The sequence below is a fragment of the Loxodonta africana genome, chromosome 15 (assembly GCF_030014295.1).
Source record: "Loxodonta africana isolate mLoxAfr1 chromosome 15, mLoxAfr1.hap2, whole genome shotgun sequence".
Taxonomy (NCBI): domain Eukaryota; kingdom Metazoa; phylum Chordata; class Mammalia; order Proboscidea; family Elephantidae; genus Loxodonta; species Loxodonta africana.
The window spans coordinates 57,606,189-57,622,036 of record NC_087356.1 but is presented as its reverse complement, the minus strand read 5'-3'; the positions used below and the strand labels follow the sequence as shown (position 1 = coordinate 57,622,036).

At 38.3% G+C, this 15,848-nt stretch overlaps 1 pseudogene; it reads right to left on the bottom strand.

Moving 5' to 3' along the window:
• Nucleotides 1-524: 524 nt before the first annotated feature.
• LOC111752649 (ragulator complex protein LAMTOR5-like) lies at nt 525-2,215 on the bottom strand (annotated as a pseudogene).
• Between the last annotated feature and the right edge of the window lie 13,633 nt (nt 2,216-15,848).

Below are 15,848 nucleotides of genomic sequence, written 5' to 3'. Positions count from 1 at the left end.
GGCTCAGTGCAAGCAGGAAACATAAGCTAAGGCAGAGTTATAAACAGCCAGGCTAAGCATTGAAGAAATGCCACAGCACTTAGCCAATCTGAACACTGGGAAAAAGTTCCTTCCTCCCCTCCTTCCTTCCCTCCTTCCTTCCTCCCTCCCTCCCTCTCTTCCTTCCTTCTTTATTCCTTACTTCCCTCCCTTCTGCCGCCTTCCTCCCTTCCTCTCTCACCCCCTCCCTTTCTTTCTTTTTTTTCTAGTCACTTGAAAAACAGTTGCAAAACAATAACTAAAAACAGAAATGAAAATAAAGATATTATTATCAATTTCGAGGCATACAGCCATGCATTAATAAAATAGGATGGCTCAAGTAGACAAAGTAAAGTATTATGATGCAGTAATAAATAAGGGTTCTTCCCCCCGCCCCCTTCGACCAGATTTATTGAATACAACAAAATTCTATACAGAAAGTAACCTGGACATGCTGCTTCAAAACATAATCCTTTCTTACCAGTATTTTGATAGGTTAGTCCATAGCGTGTCAAAAGCAGCTTACTCTAAAATAAACAGAAAAATACAGAATGCACTTTAAATGAATGGCCTAACTACTGGAACTTTCATAGTTCTATAAGATAATAAACATGATAGAATCTAGTTCCTATGATAGGCTGAAGAACTGACATGGGATGTCAAGGGGTCATTGTATGCACTGCCACTGTGATGTCATTGTGTTTTTGCATCATAATCACCCTGTTATCTGATTCTAGACACACTCATGGGAATATCAGTGGGATCAGAGGTTAGTTTAACTGCTTGCTGGGCTAGAACAGAGATCACCCCAGCATGCTCCTCCAACAGAATCACAGGCAGCCCTGATTAAGTCCTTGTGAATCTGTGCACAGGACTCCAACAATGGACGGGTTCTTCATTGTGTCCTCCAAGTACTGCACCAAGGTCGTCTCCATTCCACCTGCTCTCAGTCCCCAGCCTAGAGTCCCACAGCACATCCTTCCTTCTCCACTACAGGCTTGGGGTACTCCACGGTCACATGACACAAGCTGGGCCTGGATCTGGACCATGCCTCCAGGGGACAAAATTTATCATGGCACATTACCTGCATTCTTTTTTTTTTTCCTCTCTTAAAATAATTTATTGAAGACTAAAGCATCTTTGTGAATTTATATCTTTAAGGGCTTGGCAATACATATAAAATATTTCACCTTTCTTTTTTAATCAGCTTTTTTTTTTTTTATAGTGCTTTAGGTGAAACTTTACAGCTCAAATTAATTTCTCATGCAAAAATTTATACGCATATTGTTATGTGACACTAGTCGCAATCCCTATAATGTGACAGCACACTCCTTTCCACCCCTGGTCTTTTGTTTTCATCCAACCAGTTTCTGTCCCTTCCTGCCTTTTCATCCTACCTCTGGACAGGAGCCACCCATTTGGTCTCTTGTATCTGATTGAACTAAGAAGCACACTCTTCACAAATATTATTTTATGTTTTGTAGTCCAGTCTAACCTTTGTCTGAAGAGTGAGCTTCGGGAATGGTTTTAGCTCTGTGTTAAGAGAGTGTCCGGATGCCATGACTTCAGGGGTTCCTCTAGTCTCACAAACCATAACAAAGGGGTTTTAAGAGAATACTATAAACAATTGTATACCAACAAATTAGATAACGTACACGAAATGCACAAATTTCTATTGTTGTTGGCTGCCATCAAGTCAACTGTAACTCACAGTTACCTTAGAAACGACAGAACACAATGTAGTCTGGTCTTGCAACAACTTCAGAATACTGCTTTGTTTGAGCCCATTGTTTTAGCTGTTGTGTCTATCCATCTCATATAAGATTTTCTTTGTTTTTGTGGATCCCCTACCAAAGATAATGTCCTTCTCTAGTAATTGGTCTTTCCTGCTGACTTGCCCAATGTAAGCAAGCCAAAGTCATGGCATCATCAATTCTAAGGGACATTGATGGTATTTCTTCTAGGATTGATTTGCTCATACTTTGCCAGTCCACGTATATTCAGTATCATTTCAAATGATCAACTCTTCAGTTTTCCTTTTTCATGGCCCAGCTTTTACATGCATATGAGATTATTGAAAAGATCATGGCTTGGGTCAGGCACGCCTTAGTCATCAAAGAGAAAATCTTTGGTTTTTAACACTTTAAAGAAGTCTTTTGCAGCAGATTTCCCCAATGCAATACATTGTTTGATTTCTTCATTGCTGCTTCCACAGACGTTGATTCTTGACCTAAGTAAAAAGAAACTATTGACAACTTCAACTTATTTTTCATCTATTGATCCAGTTGTGAGGATTATTGTTTTTTCATGTTCAGTTGTAATCCATATTGAAGGCTGCAGTCTTTGACTTCCACTGATAAATGCTTCAAGTTATCTTAATTTTCAGTAAACAAGGTTGTGTCATTGCAAGTTGTTAATGAGTCTTCCTCCAATCCTGATGCCATGTTCTTTACATAGTCCAGCTTCACAGGTTATCTGTTCAGTATACAGATTGAATAAGTAGGTGAAAGGACACAACCATGCCATACATTTTTTCCAGTTTTGAGCCATGAAGTACCCTTTTGTTATGTTCAAAAGACTGCCTCTTGATCCATATACACATTCCGCATGAGCACATTAAGTGTTCTGGAATTCTCATCCTTCATAATGTTATCTATAATTTGTTATGATCTACAGAGTCTCATGCCTTTATGTAGTCAATAAAACACAGGTAAACATCTTTCTGATATTCTCTGCTTTCAGCCAACATACATTTGTCATCAGGAATGATATCCTTCATTTCACGTCGTTGTCTGAATTTGGCATGAATTTCTGGCAGTTCTCTGTGGATGTACATCTATAGTTGTTTTTTAATTATCTTGAACAAAATTTTGCAAGCATGTGATGGCAATAATTTTATTCATGAATATGTGAATTCCATTTGATCACTTTTCTGTGGAATGAGCATGAGTATGCTCATCTCTTCCACTTGATTAGCTAAGTAGCTTTCTTCCAAATTTCTTTATATACATGAGTGATTCCAGTGTTGCATCTGTTTGTTGAAGCATCTTAATTTGTATTCCAGCAATTTCTGGAGCCTTATTTGTTTGTTTGTTGCCCAGTGTCTTCAGTGCAGCTTGAATTTCTTCCTTCAACATCAGTGGTTCTTCATAATACGCTACCTCCTGAAATGGTTGAATACTGATCACCTCTTTTTGGTACAGTGACTCTGTGTATTCCTCCCATCATCTTTTGATACTTACTGCATCGTTCAATTTTTTGCCCATAGAATTCTTCAGTAATGAAAATCGAGGCTTGAATTTTCTCTTCAGTTCTTTCAGCTTGAGAAATGCTGATCACATTCTTTCTTTTTGGTTTTCTAACTCCAAGTCTTTTCACATTTTTTCCTAATACTTTACCTTGTCTTTTTGAGCCACCCTTTGAAATCTTTTGTTCAGCCCTTTTACTTCATCATTTCTTTCATCCTCTTTAGCTATTCTGCACTTAAGAGGATGTTTCAGAGTCTCTTTGACATCCTTTTTTTTCTTTCTTTTACTTTTTATGTATATTATATTAGACGATATTCTATTCATATGATATTTACTGGCTGCTTTTCAGGAGTAGGTCATCAGCCTTTCTTCCTAGTCTGCCTTAGTCTGCAAAATCCACTGAAACCAGTGCACCATGGGTGACCCTGCTGGTATTTTAAATACTGGTAATATAGCTTCCAGAATCATAGCAACATGCAAGCCACCACAGTATAAAAAACTGACAGACAGGTGGTGGGACAAATTCCTAGAAATAGAGAAATCACCTAAATTGATTCAAGAAGAAATAGAGGGGAAGTAGGGCAAGATAGAGGAGTGTCATTCCCATTTATTCCTCTGCAACTAACCCAAAGAACAATGAATACAAACAGCCCCATACTGTGATCTCAGTGCAGTTGAATTACTGGCGAACTGAGGTGAGTCCCAAAGCAGAGGAGAGGAGGAGCAAGGTTGACAGAGAAGCAAGGAGTTTCTGATTGCTTGCAACTGGAGGTCTTGGCTCACTTGGGCAATTTTGGGGTGGGACGGGCAACATCCTGAACAAAGAACACAGGATGGTTGCTAAACTGAGGAAAGTGTAATCAGATTAAGCTGGCACAGGTTGGCTATGAGAATTCACAAGCGGCACACTTGGAAAGGGGCACAGGGAAACCAAGACACCATGAGTGAGTGTTACTTAATCTTAAAGACTCAAGGCTGGCAGGTACTAGGACTTAGGACCACTAAAGAACTGCAGAACACAACCATTAGCAAGGGCAAGAAAAATACATCAAACAGGCAACGCTGCAGGGAACAACTGGCTCCCTACCCACAACTAAGCACTGTGGGAGAGCCTGCTAAGGGTCGCCCATGAGCAAAAGACATAAAGCACTCCTCACCTTCACCTCAGGAAAGCTAAGTACCACCACTTCCACCCTTGGCAAGTGGAAAAGTCCCGCCCATGCTCAATTAGCCACAGAGGGTAAGCCATACCCTAATCCTACAAAGGGAAGTGAAGGAACCCAGATAGGAGTGCACAGCCCCTAAGGGAGGGTACAGCCAAATCCACAGAAGGTAAAGGGACCCTTGAACACCAGTAAAGTCAGCAACCTTAGGGAAAACCAGCCAAGGTAAGCACTCAGAGACTTAAAACTTTCCAAAACACTTAAAACCTGGGGAGATAGACTAGAACTTAATGGTAATAGAGATAAATCCTCAGACAGAACTGCTGAATGAGTGTTGAAAGAACCAAAAGGCCAGAGTGCCTACTAGTGGAACTTAGGAGAAGATAGTGGTGGTAAACCTAGCAAAATAATTCCTTGAAACACATACAGCTCTGAATTCCAGAATATCACAATAACATATTAAAATGCCCCAAGTTCGACAACAACAACAGAAAATAAAACATACAAAATCACAAGAGACGATGACCCAATCAAGAGAAAAACATGGAGAAGTGGAAATTTCTCCTATGGAGACTAGGATAATGGAAAAAATAGAAGACTTCCCAACAATAGTGTTACATATGCTTAAAGAAATCAAAGAACACACAGAAAACAAGCTAATGAAGATCAGGATACCAAATGAAAAACTCAATAAGGAGACTGAAAGCAAAATTAGCAAGCAAAGAGAAATATTGGAACTGAAGAATGAAATAATTTATTTAAAAAAAGCAAGAGAAACATTCAGCAATATATTTGAGATTGAAGATAGCACAAGTGTACTAGAAGAGAGAATAACTGAGTTTATTAAGTTTTAAGAGACACAAGAGAAAAGAACAAAGAAAAGCAAACAAAGCAAAATGGAGAGATGTGATTCAGTTAAGAAATCTAGCATCAGAATTCTTGGAAATCCAGAGCATCATGATAAAAATAAAGATATAGAAAGAATTTTGCAAGAGATTATCAAAGAGAATTTCCCAGACCTGAATAAGGAATCATGCCTACAAATACAGGGAGCTACATGAACACCAAACAGAAGAAACACAAAAAAGTGCACCCCATGACACATCTTAATAAAATTCTTGGTAAGCAAAGACAAGGAGAGAATTCTGAAAGCAGCAAGAGAAAAGCACAATAAAACATATCAAGTGTCCACCATAAGAATTAGTGTGGATTTGTCCCCAGAAACCCTGAGTGCCAGAAGACACATACGTAAAATATTGAAGGAAAACTATCTCCAACCAGGAATTCTTTACCTAGCAAAGTTGTCATTCAAAAAAAAGGGGGAAATTAAGACATTCCTAAGTAAATAGAAGCTCTGGGAATCCACCACTACCAGATCAGCTCTGCAAGTATTACTTAAGAGGGTTCTCTAAAAGGAAAGGAAAAAAAAAACATTAAATAAATACTCAGATCTACATATGAGAAATAAAAGGGAGAGAGAGCTACAAAAATAAATAATAAAATAGCACGGGCAAATCTGTAACAATTCCAGGGAATAAACTCAACAGTTAAGTTTCACAAGCAATACAGCATCATGTGTGTAAGAAAGAAGTACAAACTAAACCTATCATATATATGAAGTAAAATGACATCCATGGAGACCTACCAACAGAATAAGAAACAGATTTAATATGTTAATCTTGCATTTTATTTGTTATTCATATATTAAATGTCACCACAATTACAAGTTATGTAATATAATATTTGTTGTAACAACTAAGACACCTAGAAAAAATACACAGAAGAGAAAACGGAAGAAATAAAAAAAAAAAAAAGCCTCTTCACAAAAAGCAGTTAAATACAAAAAGTAACAAAAATATGAGCATAAAAATTTAAGGAAGGTATAAGACACTTGAAAAACAATAAGCAAAATAAATGAAGACGATAGTGTCTTTTTTAGTAACAACCTTAAATGCAAATGAACTAAACTCTCCATGCAAATGGAAGTCACAGAATGGATTTGAATTAAAAAAACCTCCATCATTTTGCTGCCTATGAGAAACACACCCTAGGCATAAAGACACAGACTTAAACTAAAAGGATGGAAAAGAAAAGACAGTCTTTTTAATAAATGGTGCTGGCATAACTGGGTGTTCATCTGCAAAAAAACGAAACAAGACCCATACCTCACTCCATGCACAAAAACTAACTCAAAATGGATCAAAGACCCAAATATAAAATGATAAAGATCATGGAAGAAAAAATAGAGACAACATTAGGAGCCCTAATACATGGCATAAACAGTATACAAAACATTGTAAAGAATGTACAAGAAAAACTAGATAACTGGGAGCTCCTAAAAATCAAACACCTATCCTCATCCAAAGACTTCACCAAAAGAGTAAAATGACTACCTACAGACTGGGAAAAAGCTTTTAGCTATGACATTTCTGATCAGCGCCTGATCGCTAAAATCTAGATGATACTGCAAAAACTCAACTGCAAAAAGACAAATAACCCAATCAAAAAAATGGGCAAAAGATATGAATAGACACTTCCCTAAAGAAGACATTCAGGTAGCTAACAGATATATAAGGAAATGTTCACGATCATTAGCCATTAGAGAAATGCAGATCAAAACTACAACGAGATTTCATCTCACTCCAACAAGGCTGGCATTAATCCAAAAAACACAAAATAATACATGTTGGAGAGGCTGTGGAGAGATTGGAACACTTATACACTGCTGGTGGGAATGTAAAATGGTACAACCACTTTGGAAATTGATTTGGCACTTCCTTAAAAAGCTAGAAATACAACTACCATACAATCCAGCAATCCCACTCCTTGGAATAAATCCTAGAGAAATAAGAGCCTTCACATGAGCAGATATATGCACACCCGTGTTTATGGTAGCGCTGCTTACAATAGCAAAAAGATGGAAGCAACCAAGGTGCATATCAATGGATGAATGGATAAATAAATTATGGTATATTCACACAATGGAATACTACGCATCGATAAAGAACAGTGAGGAATCTTTGAAACATTTCATAACATGGAGGAATCTGGAAGGCATTATGCTGAGTGAAATTAGTTGCAAAAGGACAAATATTGTATAAGACCACTATTATAAGAACTTGAGAAATAGTTTAAACTGAGAAGAAAACATTCTTTTCTGGTTACAAGATGGGGGAGGGAGGGAGGGTGGGAGAGGGGCATTCACTAATTAGATAGTAGATCAGAAGGGAAAGACAGCACACAATACAGGGGAGGTCAGCACAATTGAACTAAATCAGAAGCAAAGAAGTTTCCTGAATAAACTGAATGCTTTGAAGGCCAGCATAACAGAGGCAGGGGTCTGGGGACCATGGTTTCAGGGAACATCTAAGCCAATTGGCATAATAAAACCTATTAAGAAAACATTCTGCATCCCACTTTGACGAGTGGCATCTGGGTCTTAAACACTAGCAAGCAGCCATCTAAGATGCATCAATTGGTCTCAACCCACCTGGATCAAAGGAGAATGAAGAATGCCAAGGACACAAGGTGATTACAAGCCCAACAGACAGAAAGGGCCACATGAACCAGAGACTACATCATCCTGAGACCAGAAGAACTAGATGGTGCCCAGCTACAACCAATGACAGCCCTGACAGGGAACACAACAGAGAACCCCTGAGGGAGCAGGAGAGCAGTGGGATACAGACTCCAAATTCTCTTAAGACCAGACTTAATGGTCTGACTGAGACTAGAAGGGCCCCAGTGGTCATGGCCCCCAGACCTTCTGTTGGCCCAGGACAGAAACCATTCCTGAAGCCAAGTCTTCAGACATGGATTGGACTGGACAATGGGTGGGAGAGGGATGCTGGTGAAGAGTGAGCTTCTTGGATCAGGTGGACACTTGAGACTATGTTGGCATCTCCTGCCTGGAGGGGAGATGAGAGGGTGGAGGGCGTTAGAAGCTGGAGAAATGGGCATGAAAAGAGGGAGTGGAGGGAGAGAGCAGGCTGTCTCATTGCGGGAAGAGTAATTGGGAGTGTGTAGCAAGTAGTATATGGGTTTTTGTGTGAGAGACTGACTTGATTTGTAAACTTTCACTTAAAGCACAATAAAAATTATTTTAAAAGTTTATTAAAAAAGGATGGAAAAAAAATTCAAGCAACCAGTACACAAAAAAAGATCAGGGATGGCCAATTTGATATCAGATAAAGAAGTAAACTTTAAATCCAAATCTATTACAAGAGATAAAGAAGGACATTGCATATAAATAAAAGGGTAATCATTTCCAAAGAGTTGGCTTTGGGTGGACACTTGAGACTATGCTGGCATCTCCTGTCTAGAGGGGAAATGAGATGGTGGAGGGGGTTAGAAGCTGGCAGAATGGACACGAAAAGAGAGAGTGGAGGGAGGGAGCGGGCTGTCTCATTAGGGGGAGAGCAACTGGGAGTATGTAGCAAGGTGTATATGAGTTTTCATGTGAAAGACTGACTTGATTCATAAACTTTCACTTGAAGCACAATAAAAATTAAAAAAAAAACAAAAATAAAAAGGGGTAATCCATCAAGAAGACATAACAATTATAAACATGTATGCACCTAATACCAATGTTCCCAAATACATAAAACAAATACTGCCTAATACAAAAAGAGTAATAGATAATCCCACATTTGATAGTTTGAGATTTCAACACAACCCTTTCAATTCTAGACAGAACATTTAACAAAAAATATCAGTAAGGACATTAAGGACTTAATAAAACCATAAGCCAATTTGATATAATGTCCGTATATAGAACACTTCACCCATCATCGGAACGATACACATTTTTCTCCAGAACACATGAATCATTTCCCATAATAAAACATATGCTAGGCCACAAAACAAGTCTCAAAAATATAAGAATATTGAAATCATACAAAGCATCTTCTATGACCACAATGTTGTAAAGCTAGAAATCGACAACAGGAAGGATAAAGAAAAATAAGTAAATAATTACATGGAAACTAAATAACACACTACTAAAAAAAAAAAAAAAAAAACTATTGGGTCATAGAAGAAATTAAAAGTGAAAATATAAAATACTTAAACAAAAATGAAAACACAACATGTCAAACTTTTGGACATGACAAAAGCAGTGCTCAGAGGGAAATTCATAACAATAAATGCCTACAGTAAAAAAGAAGAAATATCTAAAATCAATCATTTAAGTTGACAACTTGACCAAATAGAAAAGGAAGATATAAAGAAGCCCAAAGCTACCAGAAGAAAGGAAATAACAAAGATCAGAGTAAAAAAAATAAATGAAATTAAAAAAAGAAAAATAAGAGAAAGAAAATGATCCTTAAAATGATCAATAAAATAGACAAACCACCGGCTAGACTGACAAAAGAAAAAGAGAGAGAAAAGAGTCAAATAACCAAAATAAGAAATGAAACTGAAGTTATTACAGCACATCAAATTGAGATAAAGAGAATCATAAAAGAATACTATAAGAAATCATACTCCAATAAATTTGAAAACCTACTTGAAATGGGCAAACTCCTAGGAAGACACTGCCTACCTAAACAAACACAAATGGGGTAAAAAAAATCTAAGCATATTCATAACAAAAGAAGAGATTGCAAATCTCATCAAAAAACTGCCAATAAAAACAAACAAACAAATGCAGAATCAGATGACTACACTGGGGAATTTTACCAAACATTCGGAGAACAGTTGATGTCAATTCTACTAAAACTCTTCAAAAACATAGAAGACTAAGGAGTACTCCCTAACTCATTCCATGAAGCTAGCACAACCCTGATACCAAAACCAAAGACATAACAAAAAAAAAGTAAATTACAGACCAATATCTCTCTTGAATACAAATGCAAACATGTTCAATAAAATTCTAACTAACAGAATCCAACAACATATCAAGAAAACCATACACCACAATCAAGTGAGATTCATACCAAGATTACAAGGGTGGTTCAACATTAGAAAATCAATCAATATAATTCACCACATAAATAAAGCAAATGGAAAGATCCACATGATCACATCAACTGATGCAGAAAAGACATTTGATAAAATTCAAAACCCTTTCCTTATAAAAACTCTCACCAAAATAGAAATAGAAGTGAAATTTTTTAACATAATTAAGGGCATATATTGCAAAACCAACAACCAACATTATTCTCAATGGAGAAAGAGAGCCTTCCACTTGGGAACAGGTATGACACAAGCATGCCCATTATCAGCTCTCTTATTCAATACTGTACTGGAAATCCTAGACAGACCAATAAGGCGGGAAGAAAAAGCTATCCAAACTGGAATGGAAGGAGTAAAACTATCTCTATCCACAGATGATATCCCATATGTGGTGGTTAATGTTGTCTGTCAATATGGCTGGGCCATGATTCCCAGTATTGTATAATTGTCCTTTATTTTATGGTCTGATGTAATTGTTCTCCACTTTGTGGTATTTTGTAATTATCCTCCATTTTGTGTCTTTTAAATCCTAAACTTCCATATGCCAATAAGACATGATTAGCGTGAGGTATATCTTCTGTCACGTCCTTACTCAAAGGCTGGTTTTCAAGAACATCTTAAGTTTGCCTTCAGCTAGCAAGGCCAGCAATACACCTTCACTGTCCTACCTCAAGGTATATTGACTATTCAACTTTGTGTCATAATTTAGTCTACAGAAACCCTGAACACCTTCCCCTTCCACAAGATGTCACACTGGTCCTTTAAATTGATGACGTTATGTTGATTGGACCTAATAAGGAAGAAGTGTCAATGACTCTGGGCTTACTGGTAAGCTATTTGTGAGCTAGAGGGTGGGAAAATTAATCCCATAAAAATTCAGGCGCCTTCTCATCTCAGTGAAATTTCTAGGGTTTCAGTGGTTTGGGACATGTTGCGATATTCCACCTAAAGTGAAGGATACATTATTGCATCTAGCCTTCCACAACTGAAAAAAAGGAGCAACACCTGGTTGGCCACTTCGGATTTTGGAGATAATGTATCCCTCATTTGGGTGTGCCGCTTCAGCCTATTTATCAAGTGGCTTGAAAAACTGCTAGTTTTGTATGGGGCAGAGAACAAGAAAAGACTCTACAAGAGGTTTAAGCTGCCATGCAGGCCGCTCTGCCAGCTGGGCAGTATGATATGGCTGATCCAGTGGTTCTTGAAGGGCCAGTGGCAGATAGAGATGCTGTTTGGAGTCTTTGACAGGTCTCTCCTGGTGAATGTGTGTGGACCTTAGGGTTTTAGAGCAAATCCTTGCCATCCTCTGCAGATATATACTTTTTTTGAGGAATATTTTTGTTTTTTTACTGGGCCTTAGTAGAGATTGAATGCTTAACCATGGGCTACTGAATCACCATGTAGCTTGAACATCATGAACTGGGTGTTTCTGACACACAGAATCATAAAGTCGATTGTGCACAGCAGCACTCCATCATTAAGTGGAAATGGCATATACAAGATAGTGTTCACACAGGACCTAAAGCACAAATAAATTGCATGAGAAAGTGGCTCAAATGCCCATGGTCTCCACTCCTGTCACATCACCTGCCCTCTCCCATTCTTCACCTATGGCCTCATGGGAACTCTATATGATCCATTGACTGAGGAAGAGAAAACTTGTGCCTGGTTAACAGATGTTTCTGTGTGATATGCAGGCACCACTTGAAAATAAACAGTGACAGCGCTGCAGCTCCTTTCTGGGAACTTCTTAAAGGACAGTGGTGAAGGGAAATTCTCCCAATGGGCAGAACCTCGAGCAGTACATCTGGTTGTTCACTTTGTTTGGTGAACATGGTGGCAAGTTGATTACTTTGGACAACTTCCACCATGGAACGGAAAGCGTTTCTTTCTTACTGGGATAGATATTTATTCTGGAAATGGATTTGCCTTTCCTGCATGTAATGCTTTTGCCAAAACTACCATCTGTGAACTCACAGAATGCCTTATCCACTAGCATAATATCCCACACAGCATTGCCTCCAATTAAGGGACTCACTTCACAGCAAATGAAGTGCAGCACTAGGTACATGCTCATGGAATTCATTAGTCTTATCATGTTCCCCATTGTCCTGAAGCAGCTGGCTTCATAGAATGATGGAATGTTCTCTTAAAGACATAATTACTGCACCAGCTAGTTGGCAATACTTTGCAGGGTTGGGACAATGTTCTCCAGGAAGCTACATAGTCTTTAAATCTGTGTCCAATATATGGTGTTGTCTCTCTCATAGCAAGATCCATGGGCCCAGGAATCAAGGGGCGGAAGTGGGAGTGGCACTTTTCGCTATTACCCCTAGTGACCCACTCACAAAATTTTTGCTTTCTGTTCCCATGCCTCTATGCTCTGTAGGGTTGGAAGTCTTAGTTCCAAAGGGAGGAATGCTCCCACATGGAGACACAATACTGATTCCGTTAAACTAGAAGTTAAGATGCCACTGGGCCACTTCAGGCTCTCGTGCCCTGGATCAACAGGTAAAGAAAGGAGTAGCCATATTGACTGGGTGTGATCGATCTTGATTAGCAAGGGGAAATTGTACTGACATTTAATAATGTAGGTAAACAAGAGTATGTCTGGAATACAGCAGATTACTTAGGCATCTCTTAGTACTACAACTCTCTGTGATTAAAGTCAATGGCACACTGCAGCAATCCAATTCTGACATGACTACTAATGGCCTAGGTCCTTCAGGAATGAAGGTCTGGGTCAGCCCACCAGGGAAAGAACCATGACCAGGTGAGGTGCTTTCTGAGGGTAAAGGGACTATAGAATGGGTGGTGGAAGAAAGTAGTTCTAAATACCAGTTAGGACCACATGACAGTTGCAGAAACAAGGATTGTAATTGTTACAAATATTTCTTCCTTGTTTTATTAGTATGTGTGTGTGTATATGTGTGTGTACATACATATACGTTTGTTGTTATTGTGTGCCTTCTAGTTGATTTCAACTCATAGCAACCCTATAAGACAGAGTAGAACTGCCCCACAGGGTTTCTGAGGAGCATCAGGTGGATTCAAACTGCCAATCTTTTGTTTAGCAGCCTGAGGTCTTAACCATTAAAAAAAAAAAAAAAAAAAAAAACCATTAGGGACATATATATATATATATATATAATTTACTTTTTTATCACTTGTGAAATATAAGATATAAGCAGGGTTAGTGTGTTTTGGTTGTACATGTTAGTTGTATCATGTTAGGTTCAAGTATTAACTTATAAATGCCTTTATTTAGAGAATATGTACAGCTTAGAGAGATATGCATAGATGCCAGGTTGACAAAGGGTGTACTGTGATGGTTAATGGCATGTGTCAACATGACTAGGCATGATTCCCTGTATGGCGCAATTGTCCTCCATTTTGTGACCTGATGTAATGGCCTTCTATTTTGTGGTATTATGAATTATACTCCATTTTGCGTGTTGTAAATCCTAAGCCTCTATATGTTAATAAGGCAAGATTAGTATGGGGTGTATCATTAATCACACCCTTACTAAAGAGCATGACACAAGTCGAAGCCTTAATCAAGTCAGGCCCTTACTCAAATCATCACCTTCTTCAAGTCACTCCCTTACTCAAGTCACCATCTTACTCAAATACCTGATGTAAGGGGAGTTTTCTTGAGGGTGTGGCTTGTATCCAACATACACGAATGCTCTCATTAAGCCCTCACTTGCTCTGGATCCTGCATGTGGCTTGTCATCATCTCACCTCCAGTTCTTGGAACTTGAGCCAGAAGCCTGTCTTCTGACCTGCCAGTACTGGGATTGCTCCACAGCCCCAAGGGCCAGCAGCTGGTTGTCTGACCTGCTGATTTGGGTTTGTCAGGCCCTGCAACCACATGAGTTAGAAGAAGCCTTCAGCCGGACACTTAACCCACGGATTTGGGATTGCCAACCTCTACAACCGTATGAGTCACTTCCTTGAGATAAATAAATAAATATAAGCTAAAACTAACCCCTTGCCATCCAGTCGATTCTGACTCATAGTGACCCTATAGGACAGAGTAGAACTGCCCCACAGGATTTCCAAAGAGTAGATGGTGGATTTGAACTGCTGACCCTTTGATTAGTAGCTTAACACTTAACCACTGAACCACCAGGGCTTCATATAAATACATGCTTCACTGGTTTTGCTTCTCTAGTGAACCCAGCCTAAGACACTACACATAGGAAACTAAAGATTCCACAAGAAAACTGCTGGATCTAATAGAAGAATTCAGCTATGTTACAGGGTACAAGATCAACACACGAAAGTCAATTGGGTTCCCTCACTCTAAGACGTATTCTGAAAAGGGAATCAAGAAAACAATACCATTTGCACTAGCCCCCAAAGTGATGAAATACCTAGGAATTAGCCTAACCAAGGACATAAAGGATTTATACATTGAAATCTACAAAACACTTCTACAGGAGACCAAAAGAGGCCTACATAAATGGAAGAACATCCTATGCTGATGATTTAAAGAAAATATAGTGACAACATCACTTCTACCTAAGGCAATCTACAGATAAAATGCAACCCAGATGCAAATCCCAAAAAACTGAAATGGAGAAACTAATGACCACCATTATATGGAAAGAGGCCCCAACTAGACAAAACACTATTGAATAAGAAGAGTAAGGTAGAGATCTCACTCTCCTCGATATCAAAATATACTATATAGCCACTGTAATCAAAACAGCCTGGTAATGATTCAATGATAGATACATAGACCAGGGGAACATCACTGAAAACCCAGGAATAAATCCAACTATCTATGGATAACTGATTTTGACAAAGGGTCAAAATCCATTCAATGGGGAAGAAACAGTCTTTTTAATAACTTGTGTTGTCAAAACTGGATATCCACTTGCAAAAAAAAAAAAATGAAATAGGGCCCATACCTCACACCACACACACAAAAAAACTAACTCAAAATGTGTCTAAGACCTACATGTTGAACCTATAGTTATAAAGTTCCTGGAAGAAGCATAGGGAGAAATCTATGTGACCCATTTAAAAAAAAAAAAAAAAGGTCTAACAAAGATAACTACAAATGCACAAATAGCAGAAGACAAATGAGATAATCAAGACCTCAGAAATTAAACACTATGCTCATCAAAAGGCTTTATCAAAAGAGTAAAAAGACAACATGAAGACTGGGAAAAAATCTTCAGAAACAACATATTCAATAAGGTTCTAATCTCTAAAATATATAGAAAACTTCAACTCAACAACAAAAAGACAACCAACCCAATTGAAAAATGGACAAATGACATCAATAGATACTTCACCAAAGAGGAGATCCAAGTGGCCAACAAACACAAGAAAAGATGCTCAAGATCACTAGCCATTAAATCCAAACCAACTCCATTGCCCTCAAGTCAATTCTAACTCATAGAGACCCTATAGGACAGGGTAGAACTGTCCCATAAGGGTTTCTAAGGAC